The sequence below is a fragment of the Dipteris shenzhenensis genome, chromosome 16 (assembly GCF_047967505.1).
Source record: "Dipteris shenzhenensis isolate YYH24624 ecotype China chromosome 16, Dip_SZ_1.0, whole genome shotgun sequence".
NCBI classification, from domain to species: domain Eukaryota; kingdom Viridiplantae; phylum Streptophyta; class Polypodiopsida; order Gleicheniales; family Dipteridaceae; genus Dipteris; species Dipteris shenzhenensis.
This window is the reverse complement of record NC_141611.1, coordinates 16,853,366-16,875,153: the sequence shown is the minus strand read 5'-3', so window position 1 is coordinate 16,875,153 and position 21,788 is coordinate 16,853,366. Positions and strand designations below refer to the sequence as shown.

At 38.6% G+C, this 21,788-nt stretch overlaps 1 long non-coding RNA gene across 2 annotated transcripts in view; it reads left to right on the top strand.

Moving 5' to 3' along the window:
- The first annotated feature begins 564 nt into the window (after positions 1-564).
- LOC147892619 (uncharacterized) overlaps positions 565-21,788 on the top strand; it is a 40,195-nt gene continuing 18,971 nt past the window's right edge. The window contains exons 1-3 of one of the 2 annotated variants that reach the window (XR_015542307.1): positions 565-801; positions 923-1,356; positions 1,454-1,560. This is a non-coding gene — a long non-coding RNA (uncharacterized LOC147892619). Of the gene's footprint in view, positions 802-922; positions 1,357-1,453; positions 1,561-21,788 lie in introns of those variants that run through there. The other variant, XR_015542308.1, reaches the window with a different exon arrangement.

The following is a 21,788-nucleotide window of genomic DNA, read 5'->3' as shown; positions in this document are numbered from 1 at the left end:
TAAAGACCACTTAAAATCGTGTGCATTGTGTCTGAGCCACGAAAACTCAAAGCCCACAAGGAAAGTCGAACCGGTAAAACATTGTTAAGTAGTTTGTGTGCAATCTGCACGCAATCGGTAGTAAACTCGATGAGGACAGGGGCTTATTCGGAACAGAGGAACAAGGAAGACGAAATCCAATCCAACCACATGCGCAGCATCATCACCATAAGGATTTTTTGCTCGGGGTTTAGATCCATTCATTCTTTGAACCAGACTCAACCTACCTTTTAGACCCAGCCTCACGAAAAGAAAGATACTTTATTGCTAGCTTGCTATCTTGTAAGAACATCTTGGCATGAGACGTACAAAGAATATAGAAATACAAGAAAGATACTTTATTGCTAGCTTGTTGTCTGGTATTTTTCTAATCTAAGTTTTCAACAAAGGCCACATCTCTGAGTATGAGGATTTTTAGAGAGGATATTCCTTGCTTTGGTCCCAAGATTGATGCCAAGTGAACAGTAGATTATATTATTTTGCCTTGTTGTATAAGAACTCGTGATTAATGTGTTGTAGATGGAGTCCAGCAGTGGACTTGGATCTCACTATTCCTTGCGATCTCAGCGAAGATTGCCGGAGACTACAATGTCAGAAGGTCGAGAGATCACCTCTGGAGTAGTGCCTGCATCTCAGATATCGTCCTTGGAGAGGATCAGTGAGGAAGATGTGCTCCTCTTGCATCAGAAATAAGTAAGGCATCTGAAAAAATGAAGGGACTAGCAGAGAGTAGTGGTGCAACACATGAGCTTCAAGGTAAAGGTTATGAAAGTGTTCAGAATAAAATTTATTCATGATATCACATTGATCATGTGATGCTATTGGCTATTGACTCTGATAATTGAACGATTTTCTAAAATTCAACATTTGGTTGAAGATAAAGAGGCAGGAGATATCCATCTTCCTAGAGAGCTAAGTAACCGATATGGAACGCACATTAAGGTGCACTTGTTACAGGAGGTCATGGACACACTCGTTGTCAAGAAAGATATGGAGGTGCCTCTGATACCCTTGTGCAGGCTCATTGTAAACGAGGCCATCAGGATGGTGGGAGACAACGTAGGTGTCTTGGTAGAGATATTTGACTAGCACGGGTACATTGATAGCAGGGGTGACTTCTTGGTGTCACTCGGGCATCCAGGTGCATTTGGGTAGATGAGGATCGACAACGAGCAGGCCCTACGTGGGAATTGGTAAACCATGAATTTGAGAATGAATTAGATAGAAGACCATATTGGGTCAACCTATAGGGAAAGAAATTTCTAGTTTGGGATGGAAACCATCGACTCAAGGCATGGTTAGGGAGCATAAACACGGGTACATTCTTTTGCATTTAGTGTATGTAAATTTTATTTATAGCATGTGTTTTTTTCCCTTCTCCCTTTTAAATATTAAGAGTGAACTTGCTTTATAGTGTATTGAAATATGATGGATCGGCACATTCAAGTTCACTGCAAGTTCATGCAGTTCGAGCATACATAGGAGGGTGAGGTGTTGTTAGCACTAGCGGAGGTCAATAGGTATGAATCCACTATCATGCTTACTATTATGTTTTGACATTCTAGTTTTTTCGTGTCAAATGGTAGTCTAACAAATTGCATGTCCATGTGTAGGCTTGCATGTGTACATGTCCCGCACACTATTGCACATGATATATGTATGATGCAAAAATTTGGCAGCAAGGTCTTCTTTCAACAATGTATTGCTCTTCTCTTTGGTGTAGACCGGCTTGTTGAGATTATGGCCTCCGCTGATCCTTTCCTTCTCCCTATGCTTGAGTACAACATCACTTGGGATGTTACCATCTTCATTCTCATATAAGGGAATATAGTATGGTGTGGTATCTTGGTATAAAGCTTCTTTTAATGTCCCTTTCCTAGTGATGAATATCTATATCACTCTGTTCGAAAGCATCAAGAAGTACAGAGGTGCGTGAAGTTTATTACCCCCAACTTCATGTCACACCATACAACTTACTTTCTATATTTTAAACTCTTAACATTAGATACAAAGCTATAAATCCTAAACCCTAAACTACAAACCCTAAACCCTAAATTATAAATCGTAAACTAGACAACTTACTTTCTATATTCTAAAATCTTAACCTTAGATACGAAGCTATAAATCCTCAACCCTCAACCCTTAACCCTACATAAGAATAATATTCCAATATATTTTTATGTAAAAAAGTTGAACATATTTAAAAGTTAATTTGTGAATAAAATAATATTCTTTCAAAAAATTGAAGAATACAAGTACATCATAAATTAAGGGGTATGTATAGAGGCCTTAGATTTTCTTATTTTTTCTTATTTTAAGGCTTGTGCAGAGTTTGATACCCATAGGATATTATTTGAGTTGTTTGGAATGCGTACTTTTCTGTATTGTACCATGCATCATGCATGTGTTCCAAAACATTGCGCACTCAATTTGCTTTTAGATAATGTGCCCATCTCCAATGGATATAGTGATACTTTGCAAAAGATTTAGACTATGTTAGTGTGAGACATTTGTAAATTATCATACCCAAATGATATCATTTAGTATATGGTTTGAAATTCATCTTTCTCATTTCTTAGCATGCATCATGCAAGAGTGTTGAGAATGTGCTTCTTAGCCTATGTATTAGTTTTCGATGGGTATGATACTTTGTAGAAACGTTAAACTTAAGGCTCGTGCAAAGTATCAAACCATTCTTTGGCATGACTTAGAATGCAAACTTTACTTATTTTCTAATGTATAAAATTATCCTTAAGCCTACACCTTGAATCATTCAGTCCATATTCTACTTTCTAAACTCTTTACCTAAGATGCTAAACCCTAAGCCCTAAATCGTAAATCATAAACCATACAATTTACTTCCTATATTATAAACTCTTAACATTATATACAAAGCTATAAATCTTAAACCCTAAACCCTAAACCCTAAACCCTAAATCATAAATCGTAAACCATACAACTTACTTTCCATATTTTAAACTCTTAACATTAGATACAAAGCCATAAATTCTAAACCCTAAACTATAAACCATAAAGCCTAAACCCTAAACCCTAAATCGTAAATCATAAACCATACAACTTACTTTTTATATTCTAAACTCTTAACCTTAGATACAAAGCTATAAATCCTAAACCCTAAACCCTACACCTACAACCTAGATTCTAAACCTTAGAACGTATATCTTAGACCCTAAAACATAATCTCTAAACCCTATATAGAATAAGAACGACAGTCCAATATATTTTTATTTAAAGAAGTTTAACATATTTAAAAATTAATTTGCAAATAAAACAATATCCTTCAAAAAATTGAAGAATACAAGTACATCATAAATTAAGAGGTATGTTTAGAGGCCTTAGATTTTCTTAGTTTAAGGCTTGTGTAGAGTTTCATACCATAGGATATCATTTGAGTTGTTTGGAATGTGTACTTTTCTATTTTGTACCATGCATCATGCATGAGTGTTCAAAAACATTGCACACTCAGTTTGCTTTTAGATTATGTGCCCATATAATGATACTTTGCAAAATATTTAGACTACGTTAGTGTAGGACCTCTGTAAATTATCATATCCAAATGATATGATTTAGTATATGGTTTGAAATGCATCTTTGTCATTTCTTAGCATGCATCATGCAAGAGTGTTGAGAATATGCTTCTTAGCCTATGTTCTAGTTTTCGATGGGTATGATACTTTGTACAAATGTTAAGCTTAAGGCTCGCAAAGTATCAAACCATTCTTTGGCATGATTTAGAATGTAGACTTTACTTATTTTTTACTGCATGAAATTATCCCTAACCTACATCCTACTTGAACCTAGACCCTTAATCTACATTCTAAACTCTTTACCTAAGATGCTAAACCCTAAACCCTAAATTGTAAATCATAAACCATACAACTTACTTCCTATATTATAAACTCTTAACCTTAGATACAAAGCTATAAATCCTAAACCCTAAACCGTAAACCCTAAATCATAAATCATAAACCATAACCCCAACCTGTTGCACAAATCACAAAATTTTGGTGATTTGTGCAACAGGCTGGGGTTGCACCCACCAACTTGTTGCATGAGCAATAGGTTTGCCCCTCCCCAACCTATTGCATGTGCAATAGGTTGGTGGGTGAAACCCCAACCTATTGCACAAATCACCAAAATTTGGTGATTTGTGCAACAGGTTGGGGTTAGGACCCACCAAGCTACACATGCAATAGGTTGGCCCCCCCCCCTATTGCATGTGCAACAGATTGGTGGGTACTAACCCCAACGTGTCCAAAATTTGGTGATTTGTGCAACAGGTTGGGGTTAGTACCCACCAACCTATTGCACGTTGCACCCATCAACATGTTGCACATGCAATAGGTTGGGGGTGCAACCCCAACTTGTTGCACAAATCACCAAATCTTGTTGGTTTGTGCAATAGGTGGTGGGTGCACCCACCATCCCGTTTCATATGCAACAAGTTGGAGTTACGTTTACAATTTTGGGTTTGGAGTTTAGGTTTAGGGTTTAGGGTTAGGGTTTTGGGGTTTAGGATTTAGGGTTCAAGGTTTAGGTTGGGGTGCACATCAATATATTTTGTATTTTGATTTCAAGTGAGATTTATTGGGATTTTTACAATTGCTAATGCTTTATTTTTAAAATTATTACAGGTATTTACCCTAACAGAGGGTTTATAGGTGGTGTTATATGAGAAGAATGAAGTCATAGGCTTTGGACAAATACATAGTCTTGATCCTATGAATGTGTTTCATTTTCAACATTGTGGTAAGAGAAGATGTGTAGTGATAATCACCAAAGTGCTAAGTCCTAAAGTGCATTTAAAATATCCACATGGAGACTTTGAAACATTAGGTGATATCTTACAATGTGACATTTTTGATATGCAAGCACGTAGAACTCTTTGGGACTGAGATGAAATCGTTCCTAATATATACTTTCAAGATATCAAGAGAACTTTCTCTTGAAAAAAGTTGGGATGTTGTCTTGCTTAGGAGAAGTGTTAGCAATTGGCATATTTAAGGGCTATGCTGAGAATCTTCTTTGTATGCTGAAGGTAATTAAGCTGACTATTGAAGGGATCATTCAAAATGCAATGGCTAATATTTCACATCTAGAGGTTCTTAATACTACATCTCATTTTCAAGTTCATAACATTGTCAAATGGGGGTTAGATTTCTTGAAATCAAATTACCTATCAAGAAAGTTTCCTTCAATGTGGTGGAAGATACACGAAAGTATTATGAGAAGAAAATACTTGCACAATCAGGCTCAAAATTAAGAAATAATGGTAGCTCTAAAGACTACCATAGAGGCATGCTTTAAGGTATTGAGGACATTATAATAAGTGATGTTGATGCAAGAGAGGTTGCAAGTGACGGCAATATGCTCACTAGTATAGAGGACGTGCCTTATGTTGCAAGTGACTTGAACATGCTCATTGGTATAGAAGACTTGTCTGGTGTAGCAAGTGACCTAAACATGCTCATTGGTATAGAAGACTTGTCTTGTATTGCAAGTGACTCAAACATGCTCGTGGGTATAGAAGACTTGTCTTGTATTGCAAGCGACTCAAACATGCTCACTAGAATTGTTTATATTAATGATCATGGTCATGATGTTGTCATAGGAATGGAGGACAGAGATGGTAGAACATCTAAGACTTGTGATGGTCCTAATGTACTCACTAGCATGGAGCATATGGATGGCAAAACATCTAATTGTGAAGGAGAAATAGTTCAACCACAAAATTCAAGAGGCATTGGCAACAGGTTGACTTTAATAAACAAGTTGTCTACTAGATTGCCAATTCCAAGATATTATAAAGTGACATCAAATAATTTCCAAGAGCAGTTTGCATTTGATTTTAGAGATGAAGATTCAACATAAATAGATCCAATGCCAGATAATGGACCCAAAACTCGGAAACACAAGACACTATTGACAGAAAAAAGTATGTGAGTGTCAAGAGGTGACGAATCATGGCACCAATTCTAGAACCCAAGAGACATGTAATGTTATCTGAGGATAATATAGAAAGGAATCTTATGTGCATTTGTTGTAGGAAACTTTTCATAAGAAAAGTTGCAAAAATGATTTTGAAGCCATGTGCATCAGCATTTGGAGTAAGACTGGGACTAAGACTGGGACTAATCTAGACATAACTATCTTCTTCAAGATTTTTCTTGTTTTCTTCATTAAGGTGATAAGGACTCGAGGACAAGACACTGTAAACCCAAATTGAAACCCATGTTTAATGGGACATCTATATGTAATCAAGGATGTCAATGGTTAACTGGACTATCACATGGTACATATTGGACCATATGGGTAGAGGTAAAAGACAAAGTGGTTCACAAAATTCATGGAAATACTTACAAGCTTAAAGGAAAAAGAAGCACAAGAAATGTAGCTGCAACATTAAAGCAAATCCTTGACGATCATGCATTACCACAGAATCATCTTCCATAAAAGATTTTGGACGGAAGTGTGGAATGCCAACATCATCTTCCTTTAGAAATGACAAAGAAGGCTATGCTAGAAACAATCAATAAAAATTTACAAGATAGAGAAGAGAGCATGATTTCAAGGGCAACCTTGTATAAAATTTAGCATGGACATTTTTTCCATGTCAACATCATCAAAGCAAAGGATGTCAAAATCCAAGACGTGATGAATTGAAAAATTCTATTGAACATAGTAAATGTGATGAAAAATGCCGGATATGGTTGCAATTGCCTGTACATTACTCTGAATCTTGTCCTTGCATTTATTCTTTCTGCTTTGGCTACTTCATATCTCTCAATCCACTTGTGCATCTCCTTGCTATTGAGGATACAAAACTTATTGAATTTCTCCATTTGCTCTTCACTCATCTTTCTTTCAATCCCTTTTCCTTGGGGAACCTCGCCAATGATGCAATCATCATCCTTGTTATGCCAAGCTTGTGGCATATTGGGATTTGTGGATGCAAGAAACTCCATGATATATACTAATGACTCTTGCACAAGCCATCCCTTTGGCATGCTTGCTTCTGGTCTTGCTCTTTGTCTTACAAATCCCTTCAAAGTTTTCATAAACCGCTTGAGAAAAAACATCCACTGACTATGAACGGTACCTACGATGGCCACCTCATCAACTATGTGCACAAGCAAGTGCACTTGAGTTGTCATAATGCTCGAGGGAAAGTGCTTCTCAAGCAGGCATATGGCTTCAATGGATTCCACCCTAGCCTTCTCGATGCTCAATATGGAGATCTCTTTTTAAGATATCTACCTGTTTCACATGCCCATGTCTATAGATTATTCAGCTTAAATTGAAAAAAATGTAATCAATGCGATTTGATAGTAAGCATACCTCACAATACCAATGATCTTGAATATAGCATTTCTAACATCTTCTTGTAAGCACCCTTTTATTGTATTTGGGAGGATGAACCATCAAAGCAACAAAGAAGTCATGTCAATAATATAACATAATCATAATTACACTAATGCATCATGACTATCGGTACACTAATCATACAGCTTAGAATACCTGTAAGACCTTGTGCCAATCATGGTACTTGAGCATACTAAACTTATTGTCCTTTGAAAATGCTCCTTTCAAGCAACACATGTACCCTGTGGGTGTTTGAAAAGAGGCAATGTCCACCTTAACCGCTGCCTCCTCTCTCATGGAGAGGATCCATGTTGCCTTTGGGAGGATAACTTTTCTAGAAGCACGCACTTGGGGCCACAAACGAGACATCCTATTCATAGGATGCAAGTCTTCTTGCACTCCTCTCAAGTCTTTGAAACCAACCAAGTGTGTCCAAATAGCAGCCCCCACATTCTTGAAGATATGCATGGGATCCAAGAGATGATTTTTTTGTAATTGACCCCAATAATCCAGCTCGTGAAAGATTGATATCCTCTTCATACCACGAGGAGGTTCCTCTCCATTTGCCCTCCAAGGCTGAATCTAGTCACTTGCCTTCAAATATGGTGGTGGTGGATCAAGTTGACCTACACACACGAGATGGTCGAGTGGAAGGTATCGAGCATGACCTCATAAACATTTTTCCTCATATGTTTGGAGTATCGTGCAAGTGATTTCAAACCCGGTCCACAAACAGGACAAGCATGGTACCCACTTGTAACAAGTCCTGCACGCATGCATGAATGTGTTAGTATAAGACATGCATGCGAAAGAGAGTCATAAAGGCATAATCCTATATTATACATGTAAAGACAACCACGTACCTGCACACTCTCCATATCATGGGTAGTCACGCATGGTCCACATCAAGATACCCTTGATCAAAATATCATTGGTATGTCTAGGAGCTTTGGAAATATTAAAGACCCGCACTCCTCTCCATAAGATTTGTAACTCCACTATCAAAGGTGCCATGTACACGTCCATATTTTTGGCCTTGTACTTCCCTGGCAAAAGTAGTGCAAGCATGAGATGTCCCTTCTTTATTGTTAGCCATGGTGGGATATTATGATTCACCAAGACTATGGTCCATGTCGACCAAGATGTCAATCGTATTCTAAAAGGATTCACGCTGTCCATGGCAAGCCCAAGATGTAAGTTGTGTGGCTCCCTCGCAAAGTCCGGCCACTGATTGTCTATGTGCTTCCAAGCTACACAATCTGTAGGAATCCTCAATGTGTCATCAGTGGACCGATGAGATGCATGCCAAGTCATCAACTCCGCTATGGATTTGCATCAGAACATGTGCTGTATTCTTGCAATGATGGGAAAGTGTCTCAAGACCTTTACCGGTATCTACTCACCCTGCAAGTCATCTCTATATCATTGTTCCCCACACTTCAGACAACTAGCCACATCTCCATGCTCACAACAAAAGAGAATATAGTCATTACGGCAAGCATGGATGGTATCATAATCCATACCCACCATTGTTAGCATCTTATTTGCTTCATCTCTTGATGCGGGCATGGTATTTGGTGCAGGCAACATCTTCTAGAGCAACCTATCACAATTCAAACATACATAGGCTTCAAATAATGATGATTCTCAAACATACATAATGATTCTCAAACATACATGATGATTCTAACCTCTCTTTTCCCCTTTTCTTTATTTTTTTGGTACACTAATCCTATAGCTTAGAATACCTATAAGACATTGAGCAAGCTTAGAATCCTATAGCCTAACATTGAGCAAGCATTTACAAACTCCTGCATTCTTTGAATTAGAGTGACAGAAGTGTGTATCTATTTGCTCAATGGTAGGCTATTGAAGCTTCACATGGGGAAAAAGAGAGAAGGAAAGAGAGGAGAAAAGAGAGGAGAAAAAGAAGAAAAGAAAGCAAATAAAAGACAAAAAGAGACGAAAAGAGAGCATAAAAGAGAGTCACAATTTAAACATACATAGGCTTCAAATAATGATGATTCTCAAACATACATGATGATTCTCAAAACAAACAATATCTAAATAATGAGTCAAATTAATGTGGGAGCTAACCTCATTAAGGTCGAGAACTTGTATCCAACCACCCATACTTTGCTTGCAGATTCAAGATTGAGAGACAAGCCTGTAGTTTAAACATTCTAGCACCCTCGTGTAACTGTGTTGATTGCAACTCTCGCATTTTGACCTCAGACTTTGACATCACATGTACATGTGATGTAGTGCCCCTAAAAATAGAATCCATCATGTCCACCATACCCTCATCATCATCTGGCACATCTGGGAGACTATAGTCTTGCTCAAACTGTGAAGGTATATGCACACCCTCGCCACCCTCCTCATCCTATTTTAAGATTTTGTATAAATATAAGATCTTGTCTCAAGGTTTCGTGTCATAATGGTATCCAATATTAATCACGAAATCAAATAGCATTGACTTACCGATGATCCATCACCACATGCAACCCCAACGGTGGGTATTGGTTTGGGCTCCTCCCCATACATCTGCAAGTGGTGCATGACAATATGATGTTGATGTCATACTTCTCGCTTGCAATGAGTGCAATGACAATACAACCTCTCCATAAGCCACCTTGCGCTCTCGGCATTGCTACATCATTTGACAAGCTTCCACTTGTCCCTTCCATTTGCACACTTCCAAAATCATAACATGAACTGCAAGGAAATCTATTAAGATCCAAAAAATAGCCACCCATGAGCTCCTTTTCTCTCTTTTAACAATAACTGCCCTAAACCGTCACTATATAGTGATGCTTTGCCCTGTTCCATCACTATATAACGATGCTTTTTGGATATAAATGTCACTATTAGCGACTGACCAGCATCGCTATATAGCGACGCTGGGGGCTTAAATTCAAAACCCCGCGCGATGCCGTCTTTCACAACTCTATTGTAGGAAAAGCAAAAATCTCTCCTCCCACCTTATATTTGATGACCTCGCTTTCCTCCTCTCTATTCCCCACTTCTCACCCCTACCCAGCCCCTCTCCTACCACTTGTGCTCCCTCTCCACCCTTCTCCCTTGTTGCTTGGGTGAAAGGAAGTTTTTCAAGAAAGTGAGTCTCTTTAAGCAATGTAGGTTCATTTTTTATGAGATTTCATTTTTCATGCTTGATTTTTAGAGGTCAAGGACAAAAAACGAGATTTGGTGAAAGAATGAAGACTCATCTCTTCTCTTTTTAGTATTTCTCTTCCTCCTCTTGCTCCTTGTTTGTAGGCTTATGCTTTCTCCTTGTTTGTAGGCTTATGCTTGTCTCCTCAATCCAATCCCTTTTAGAAGTTGCTTCTCTAAACTCCTCCTTCCTCTAACTAGTTATCTGAAAGATGGTATGTTTCCTCTCTTTTGTAGGGCTAGTCCACAAAACACCAAGCGAAACTTTTCTAGGTAAGAAAGTGCTTCACATTCCACTCTCTTTAAGATATCATTGGTCTCTATAGGTAGCTTTTTGTGATCGGCAAGGCGATGCATCATTTATTCATGTGCATGACGTTTAATGGCATTAACAACATGAGAGAGAGGCATTTTTCGATCATTCTTAGTGTAACCCCAAGCATCTTCAAAAACTTGAATCATCTCAACAATGATCCATCCCAATGCATAGATATCTACATGGCCTCTTAAGGCTAGTTCTTGTAGCTCAGGTGCAAGCCACTTTTTTCGCCATGCTCTTCCTCTTTCCTGCGAACTCTCTTAGCAAAGTCGGCATCTATCTCCAAATACTACTTCTTCATATGCTTGAATGCCTTTTGACTCTTTGAGAAGTCCATGGCCATCCCCCAATCTATGATGCCTACTCAGCATCTAGACTTTCCAACAAAATCCAATAAGATGTTTCCTGATGTTTCTTGGGTGCAAGTCTATGTGCCTCCACCTTCCTGCATGCAATATTAGCCGAAAAAGAAATCAAGACAAGAGGCTAGAGGATATGTATGGCGACGCTCGAGGGCCATAGAGGAATAGGGAACGTGAGGGGAGGAGCGTTAACATGGGTGGGGAAAAGGGATTAAGAGGGGAGGGAAAGAAGAGGGAGACTATGAAACAAGGGAATAGGGAGAGGGGAAAGAGGTGTATGTACATGGATGGAGGAGGAATGTAGAGATGGAGACATCAAGGGAAGAGGGTCATGCTTTATTTGAAAGGAAGGATGAGGGGGAAATATCAAAGTACTAGCTAGGTGGCTTTACAAGAATGAGCGTCTCCCATCAAGGAATAGCCCCCTCCTTTTATAGCCAAGAGAGAGGGTCTCTCCCAATAAATGCATTCTCCCACATGCATGGTGTGTGTGGAAGAGTCTCCCATGTGGGCTAGGTGGTTACACACTCTCAATTGTGTACGATACCGCTTGGCCACATTTTTCCACATATATCAACTTCCATATCCCAAGTCTATGATACTCCCTTGGTCTCTTCCCAATTTTATAATACATTCAAACATCTAGGAGGACAAGTGGAGGGTTGGCACAAGGAATCTTGCCACCTCATCCTACTTTCCCCATTATTTAATTTGCACTCTTGGACCTTCTATACCTCCCCCACATGGGCCTATCCTATATGGAGGGAATAACCCAATATAATATCCATCTCCACCTATTTTATATTACTTCTCCCATGGACTTTGAGCCATATCTCACTAAATGCAGGCATGGGACCGCATAGGTGGAGGGGTGGCACATGGAGGAGCCATGCCACCTTAACATTTTATAATATTACTACCATGGATTATGTACAACACACCCTATGGGTCCTCTTACATGGAAGGGTGGCACATGGTCATGCCCTGCCACCTCAACCCTGCACCCTATGCACTCCATATTTTATTATACTAATGCCACACATACAAGCACACACTCATATTTATGCCTTTCTACTTTGGTCAAATTTATCCATAACAGTCCCCCCCCCAGGCAAGGAATGCATTGCATTTCCATGCCTGGGACCATCACGCACAAAGAAGGGCTTGAGATAACACTTGTTGATCACCTTCTTGCCATATGGCTCATGCAGCTCCTGAACTTGTACAGACCCATTGCTACGTTCCTTGATGACTTTGTATGGACCGGTCCATAGTGGCAGAAACTTCTTATCCATTTGGTGGTCCAATCTGTTATCAAAGCATAGCACAACATCCCCCTCAGCAAAGTGTCTTTCCCATCCCTTGCGAATCTTAGCATCCAAGTGGGCCTTTTGTCGATTCTTTTGGATCTCTATTTGGTGTAGTGCAAGGCATCGAGTTTCATCTAACTTCTCAAGTTGTACCAATCTGGCCTCTACATGTTCATCTTCTATCATCCTTTGTTCTTGTGCCAATTTCAAGGTCGGAAACTCTATCTCTAGTGGTAAAACTGCCTCAGTACCATACACCCACTCAAAAGGAGTTGACCAGTAGATATTTTATGAGTGATGTTGTAAGCCCACACGGCTTCAGTGACCTTTTGATCCCACTGGCTCCTATTCCCTATGGCCATTTTTCCCATGGTTTTACAAAGGAGGCCATTGGTCCGCTCCGTTTGACCCATGGATGCTGAATAATAGACGCTAGAAGTGCGATGATCAATACCCATGCGATCCATGAGCAATTCCACTGCTTCATTTAAGAATGGACTCCCATGGTCAGATACTATTTCCATGGGTGTCCCAAACCTTGTGCAGATACGTTCAAATATGAAATTTGAAAGTGCCTTACCATTTGCAGTGGGGAGGGCGATAGCTTCAGCCCACTTAGTGACATACTGAGTGGCTACCAAAAGATACTTCTTTTTGCCGGCAGTCATGGCAACAAAATCTATTCCCCACTTTTGAAACGGATGGATGGACATCACTGGGTGATGTTGCCCAGGATGCAAATCCTTCCTACCAAAGAATTGGCATGGTTCACAGGTTTTGCAATACAAAGTGACATCCTTGAACAAGGTCAGCCAATAGTATCTAGCATGTAAAATCTTCTTAGCTGTATAGTCACTGGCATAGTGACCTCCACAAAATCCATCATGATAATGCTTCAATACCTTAGGTACTTCATCTGCATCAATGGCCCATCTTAGTACCCCATCCATGCCTTGACAGTACAACACCCCATCAAAGAGGGTGTAGCACTTACTATCTTTGCGGATCTTCTTTCTCTCATAGCTAGTACTTTCTGGAGGAAAGGAGAAAGCAGTCAAAAACCTATAGATACCGCCATACCATGGATCCCCAACTTCTATGGTTGCTACAAGGTTACATCAAGGTACTCCTCTAAATCAATCAAAGCATTCTTCAAGTTGGAACAACCCCCTTTTACAATTTTGAAAGAAAAATCATATTCTTGTAAAACTGCCAACCATTTGGCCAACCGGCCCATGGGATTTGGTGATTGAAGAACATGCTTTGCAAGACCAGTGCTAGTGAGTATAATGAAGGACTTTCCACCCACATAATGCGTACATTTCTCAATGTAGAACACCAAAGACAAGGCATGCTTGTCAACCTCTGAGTAGCATCATTTGGTGTCAAGCAATTGTCGAGAAGCAAATCGAACGGGATACATGAACTGATCCTCCCCTTGCTGGAGAAGAATACCCGCCACAGTGTGCTCACTAGAGGCAGTCGATAGAACGAGCGAGGAAAAGCGAGCGGGCCCAAAAAAGCGAGCGAGCTTTTCTACAATTTCCTTATCAAGGTATTCGACATAGCTTTGTGGAAACCACTATTTGGGAAGATTCTCGAAAATAAAACTTATGTTACTATGTGTAACTATACTAATATTGCGAATTATAGTCTACCTTAACTTCCAATTGGAGCCATACTCACATTATGCAACAATAATATGTGGGTTTGAAAGAAACCGAATTTCCACTCCAAAGCGGATTCCATTACTGATACAACAAATCTTTTGCATTTGAAATGGGTCTTATTATCAAACTCCTTCAATAATCAAAACAAATGTGTTGCTTGATATGTTGAACTTAGTAACGTAAACATCACTTCACCCATATGTAGGGAAAAAAAACTGTCTGTAGACTTCATAGCATGGGATTGCATCAACACTTATAACATTCAAAATGGTTCTTCTTATTAAAAGTGTTATCAACCATGAAAGTTCACCCGTATGTTGAAAAACCCAAGTGTCATTTATGACATTCAAAATTGTTCTTGCAACCATCCTGTAGTTCCTAGAGATTTTGCCCATACTTCCAACCCCTTCCCTTCAACCACTAAGAGGTATCTAATATTTTTATAGAACACTTGAGATATCATCACCTCCTAATACAAAACCATTATTACTATTTGTAGAACACTTGAGATATCATCACCTCTTAATACAAGACCATTCTTACTATTTGTAGAACACTTGAGATATCATCACTCCTTCCCTTCAGCCACTAAGAGGTACCTAATACTTTTGTAGAACACTTGAACCATTCTTACTATTTGTAGAACACTTGAGATATCATCACCTTTTAATACAAAACCATTCTTACGGTTTGTATAACACTTGAGATATCATCACCTCTTAATATAAGACCATTCTTAGTATTTGTAGATCACTTTAGATATCATCGCCTCTTAATACAAGACCATTCTTACTATTTGAGAGATTAATGGATTAAAGGTTTGAAGCTCATAGGAGACGAAGGAAGAGAAAGTCAGTTTCAACATGAGGACAATAAAACTAATTGGAATATTTTGACTTATGTATTATACCTTTTTGAAGACTATGAATTTAAGTCAGTTTCAACATTAGGATGATAAAACTAATTAGAATATTTTGACTTATGTATTATACATTTTTGAAGACTATGAATTTTAATGAGGAGAGGCACGCACACTACTCAGTAAATACACTAGTACTACTACTAGCTATGACTATTAAGCCTAGCAGCACCAGTGTGATTTTGAGCCTTGTATCAACCTTTTGATAATTTTCTTTCATCATTAGTGCAATAGAAATTATTCCTTCTATCAGAAGAATCTTGCCAAATTTATTCAAAGTGATGATTTTGTAGTCTACATCCACTATCCTCTGACTCTCAAAAATATATTAAATGTGAGCACCCATTTATCTTGTATGATCACCTGTATGATCACCCTAGACTATGCTGCGATAGGACATTACTAGAACAAAAAAAATATGAATTGATATGGTGATGTTCGGTGTGAAATAACCAAATTAAGGATTTAATAAGAAAGAAAACAATCAGAATCAATAGGCTATTCAATGGCTCAAATCTGCACAAAAATTATAATGTGCCTCCCATCTCTTATGCATTCCAGCTCCTCATGTTTGACAAGAATGCAAACAATAATGAAATCACATTATCTTTAGTTTCAAAGTAATCAAAGCACCAAAAATAAATGCAAACATATTGGATGAGGAATAAATAGGTATAGATATAGATAGACCTATATATATGCATTCATAGATATAATGATGATTAAAGTTGGATGGTCGTAATAATATTATGTGTACTATCATTGGGATTAGGACTACTATTGGTAATATTGTATGTAGTAGTAGGAGAACTACCATTAAGGAACACTCAAATAAAATTACTAATGGTGGTGATAAAACTACCACTAGTAGTTTGGTAATTACCCCTAACATCTACAACAAATATTTGATGGGTAGCTAGTATTAGGTCAAAAGGCCCCAATTGTGCTATAATAATGGACAAAAAAAGGGAGTGCTATAGCATCACCTAAGGGTCACTTTTTATCCATGAAAGAAACAAGTCGGTGCAACCTAGGTCATACAAATCTAGGTCATGTGGAGTGGTTCGCGTCTCTTTCCTTGACAAAAAAGTTACACTACCTTTGATAGTAACTACAAAGATTGCTGCCATAGTGCCGTAGAGTAGCCCCTAGGTTGCACCATCATCCTTTTTTGCTTTTGAGCCATTAAGTTTGATCCACTGATTTTATGTAGAATTATTCTACTATATGTTCACATGTCCTTAATAGGATCTTGATATAATCCCTTCCATTGTAAGTACTTTTACTTTAAGTTTCACATATCCTTAACAAACCACTAGGCTTCAACACAGATTCATTCTTATGTTTCAAGCCTCAAAATCAAACACCCTTGTAAAAGGGATAATGTATTAAAGCTACATTCAATCCATCAAATCTTTGAATAACAGTTCTATTGAAAATTCATGTATCATCAATAGGATTTCATCCATTATATGCTCATTTGTCTTTAATAGCATGTCTAAAAATTCATGTATCTTCAATATTATTTCTCTCATGTGTTCCAATATCTTCAAAAAAATACCTTTATTTATGTCCAAACTTGAGCATTGATTTGTATTTATCAAACACAATTTCACTCCACCTATTCTTTAGAATGAAAATTTTTCGCCAAAAGTGGGCCAAATGTAAGGTCTTTTCACATATTCTTAAGAATGAAAATTTTGGCCTTATGTTGGCAAGTCTATGGAATGAGGGTAAGGCCAAAGTCTCTGGTACGGTGCATTAGGTCTTGATTAATTCTTCTTTAGGCTTGAATATTTAATGCATTAACTTCACGACTATTATTTATGCTTGAACTTGTAATGTATTAATTTCATGACTTAGGATTTTATGAAGTTATATCTAACATGCCCCAAATTTAATGGAAATTAATATCCTACATAACACAACAAAGTATCATCATATCCCTTCCCAAAATCAATGCTACCTAGCAACTCTCCTAGCATTTTCACTGCCTTGCATTTGAGTTAGCTATGATGAAGAATGTTGCCTACCTTTGGAACCTCTTAGAGTTACCGTTAGCATGATCTAATTTCATGTACCCCAAAACTTGAGACTTGGAGATTCCCATATCACACCAGCGGTAGCTATCTTGTCCACTCTCAATGCTAGTAAGAGCTAGGCCCCATAGACCCGTAAAAGAAGTCTTTTTGGAGGTTCAATTTTTTCCCTTCGTCTTCTGCAGGCCCCATGATAAAATAGGATATATTCATCACCCTACATTTAATGCAAGAATTGACACAACTTTTTTGGACTTGACTATGTAGTTTACATCTCAAACTTGGTGCTAAAATTGTAGACTGGGAGATTCCCATATCACACCAACGGTAGCTGTCTTGTCCACTCTCAACACTAGTAAGAGCCGGTCCCCATAGACCGGTAAAAGAAGTCTTTTTGGAGGTTCAATTTTTTGCCTCCGTCTTCTCCGGCCCCATGACAGAACAGGATATATTCACCACCCTACATTTAATGCAAGAATTGACAACCTTTTTTCGACATGACTATGCAGCTTACATCCCAAAATTGGTGCTAAAATTGAATACCAGACATCTCCATTTGCTGGGGGGGTGTCCCTAGCAACCCCTTGGACTTGCTCTATTTGTCTAGTTGTGTCTCTCCACAAAAATCGGAGTGGGGCCTATTTTCCCCATCTAGTAAAACTATATGCATCAATATGTATGTATGTATGTATGTATGCATGCATGCATGCATCCATGTATGTATGTACACACACACACACACACATGTATGTATGTATGTGTACTAAAACTACTAAAACTATATGCATCAAATAATGTTGTTGATCAATTTTTGGCATACCCCACCAAAATCAAGACCCCCATTGCAAAGAAAAGTAAGGAACACAAGTGCTTGTTCTTATGCTCATGAGACAACAAAATGCATGACATAGGCAACCAATGGGGTCTTACTTTTGATGTTTGTATGTATGTATGTACATACATACATGCATACATACATATATATATATATATGTGTGTGTGTGTGTGTGTGTGTGTGTGTGTGTGTGTGTGTATATATATATATATATATATATGTATGTATGTATGTATGTATGTATGTATGTATGTGTGTGTGTGTGTGTGTGTGTATGTATGTATGTATGTATGTATGTATATGTGTATATGTATATGTTGATGCATATATGTATATATTGATGTATATATTAATGCATACAATTTTGATATATGGAGAAAATGGACATGAAAACCATCTAAATTGGTTCTTGTCGTTCGATTTGATATATGACATGATCCTATTTGGATTTGTAAGTCCAAAGATATGGGGTCCTACTTTTAGGGCCTGAATGCCTAAAATAGGCAGCACGTTAACGCGCTACCTATTTCATGCATTTAGGCCTCAAAAGTAGGACCCCATTGGCAACACAATGGGGTCCTAGTTTTGAGGCCTAAATGCATGAAATAGACAGCGCGTTAATGCGCTTCCTATTTTAGGCATTCAGGCCCTAAAAGTAGTACCCCGTATCTTTGGACTTGCATATCCAAATGGGGTCATGTCATATATCAAATCGAACGGCAAGATCCAATTTAGATGGTTTTCATGTCCATTTTCTCCATCAACTAAAACTATATTCATCAAATAATGTTGTTAATCAATTTTTGGCATACCCCCCGAAAATCAAGACCCCCATTGCAAAGAAAGGTAAAGAACACATGTGCTTGTTCTTATGCTCATGAGACAACAAAATGCATGACATGGGAAACCAATGGGGTCTTACTTTTGATGTTTGTATGTATGTATGTATGTATATATATGCATGTACATACATACATACATCTATATATATATATGTGTGTGTGTGTGTGTGTGTGTGTGTGTGTATGTATATGTTAATGCATATATGTATATATTGATGCATACAATTTTGATATATGGAGAAAATTGACATGAAAATCATCTAAATTGGCTCTTGCCGTTTGATTTGATATATGACATGACCCCATTTGAATTTGTAAGTCCAAAGATATGGGGTCCTACTTTTAGGGCCTAAATGCTTGAAATAGGCAGCGCGTTAACGTGCTGCCTATTTCATGCATTTAGGCCTCAAAAGTAGGACCCCATTGGAAACACAATGAGGTCCTACTTTTGAGGCCTAAATGCATGAAATAGGGAGTGCATTAACGCGCTGCCTATTTTAGGCATTTAGGCCCTAAAAGTAGCACCCTGCATATTTGGACTTGCATATCCGAATGGGGTCATGTCATATATCAAATCGAATGGCAAGGTCCAATTTAGATGGTTTTCATGTCCATTTTCTCCATCGACTTAAACTATATTCATCAAATAATGGTGTTTATCAATTTTTGGCATACCTCCCCCAAAATCAAGACCCCCATTGCAAAGAAAGGTAAGGAACACAAGTGCCTGTCCTTATGCTCATGAGACAACAAAATGCATGACATGGGAAACCAATGGGGTCCTAATTTTTATGTATGTATGTATGTATGTATATATATGCATGTACATACATACATACATCTATATATATATATATATATATATATATGTATGTATATGTTGATGCATATATGTATATATTGATGCATACAATTTTGATATATGGAGAAAATGGACATGAAAATCATCTAAACTAGCTCTTGCCGTTTGATTTGATATATAACATGACCCCATTTGGATTAGTAAGTCCAAAGATACGGGGTCCTACTTTTAGGGCCTGAATGCCTGAAATAGGCAGTGCGTTAACGCGCTGCCTATTTCATGCATTTAGGCCTCAAAAGTAGGACCCCATTGGCAACACAATGGGGTCCTACTTTTAGGGCCTGAATGCCTAAAATACGCAGCGCGTTAACGTGCTGCCTATTTCATGCATTTAGGCCTCAAAAGTAGGACCCCATTGGCAACACAATGGGGTCCTACTTTTGAGGCCTAAATGCATGAAATAGGGAGCGCATTAACGCGCTGCCTATTTTAGGCATTCAGGCCCTAAAAGTAGTACCCCGTATCTATGGACTTGCATATCCAAATGGGGTCATGTCATATATCAAATCGAACGGCAAGATCCAATTTAGATGGTTTGCATGTCCATTTTCTCCATCAACTAAAACGATATTCATCAAATAATGTTATTGATCAATTTTGGCATACCCCCACAAAATCAAGACCCCCATTGCAAAGAAAGGTAAAGAACACAAGTGCTTGTTCTTATGCTCATGAGACAACAAAATGCATGACATGGGAAACCAATGGGGTCTTACTTTTGATGTTTGTATGTATGTATGTATATATATGCATGTATGTACATACATACATCTCTATATATATATATATATGTATGTATTATATGTTGATGCATATATGTATATATTGATGCATACAATTTTGATATATGGAGAAAATGGACATGAAAATCATCTAAACTAGCTCTTGCCGTTTGATTTGATATATAACATGACCCCATTTGGATTTGTAAGTCCAAAGATACGAGGTCTTACTTTTAGGACCTGAATGCTTGAAATAGGCAGTGCGTTAACGCGCTGCCTATTTCATGCATTTAGGCCTCAAAAGTAGGACCCCATTGGCAACACAATTGGGTCCTACTTTTGAGGCCTAAATGCATGAAATAGGGAGCGCGTTAACACGCTGCCTATTTTAGGCATTCAGGCCCTAAAAGTAGTACCCCGTATCTTTGGACTTGCATATCCAAATGGGGTCATGTCATATATCAAATCGAACGGTGTGTGAAGATTTTTGAAAACCCCAAACTCGTCTGAACATATGTACATGTGAGATGTTCAACCTGTGTGTGTGCTTGCTGGCGTTCAATCAGATTTTGTGTGAGCAACTTTCGAGCACTTCATGGTATCCAGGGACGGGATGGTGTTCATCATATGTGGATGGTCAGTGGGCAATCAAATGCTAAATGACTGGTGGCATGCAATTGTGTGCACATAGTCAATGAATATGTGCTTAAGTGCCTTGGTGTGTGATATGGGGGAAATGTCTTGAGAGTGGTAAAATGTCACTGATGAGGTGGCAAATAAAGCTAAGGTGGCCAAATTGATTTGGAAAGGAGCATGCATGCACGTGGCTACGTGATGAGGAAGAGCAAGCTTCTGGATGGCGAGATGGCATGTACGTGAGGTCGACGGCCAGGTGGCGAGCTCGGGTTTTGCTGGAAGCTTTTGGACTTCATCGCGACTGAGATACGAGGGGGGCGAGGCAAGAAAGGGGGGGTGACGCTATTGTGCAACGGGATGGCCGGGGGAAGCCGGAGGTCGGTGTGCTCCGTGGTGAGCAGGAGAGAACAAAACGAGTTTCATCATGAAGGAGAGACAAGTGACGTAGATATTGCTTGAGGGACGGGTAGTGCTCTGGTCGGGAGTTTAGGGACGGAGTTGTGTGCTCTGTGAGCAAGAGGGTAGCTGCTGTGCTCCGGTTCCTTGAAGGTGACGTGCGATGGAAGTCCTTCGGGTAAGGTTGTCTGTGAGTCAAGAAATCCACAGTGTTGGATCACAAGGCAAGGGAGGGTCTCAGGATGTAGGAGTTGCTGGAGACTTGGAGAACCTTTGATGT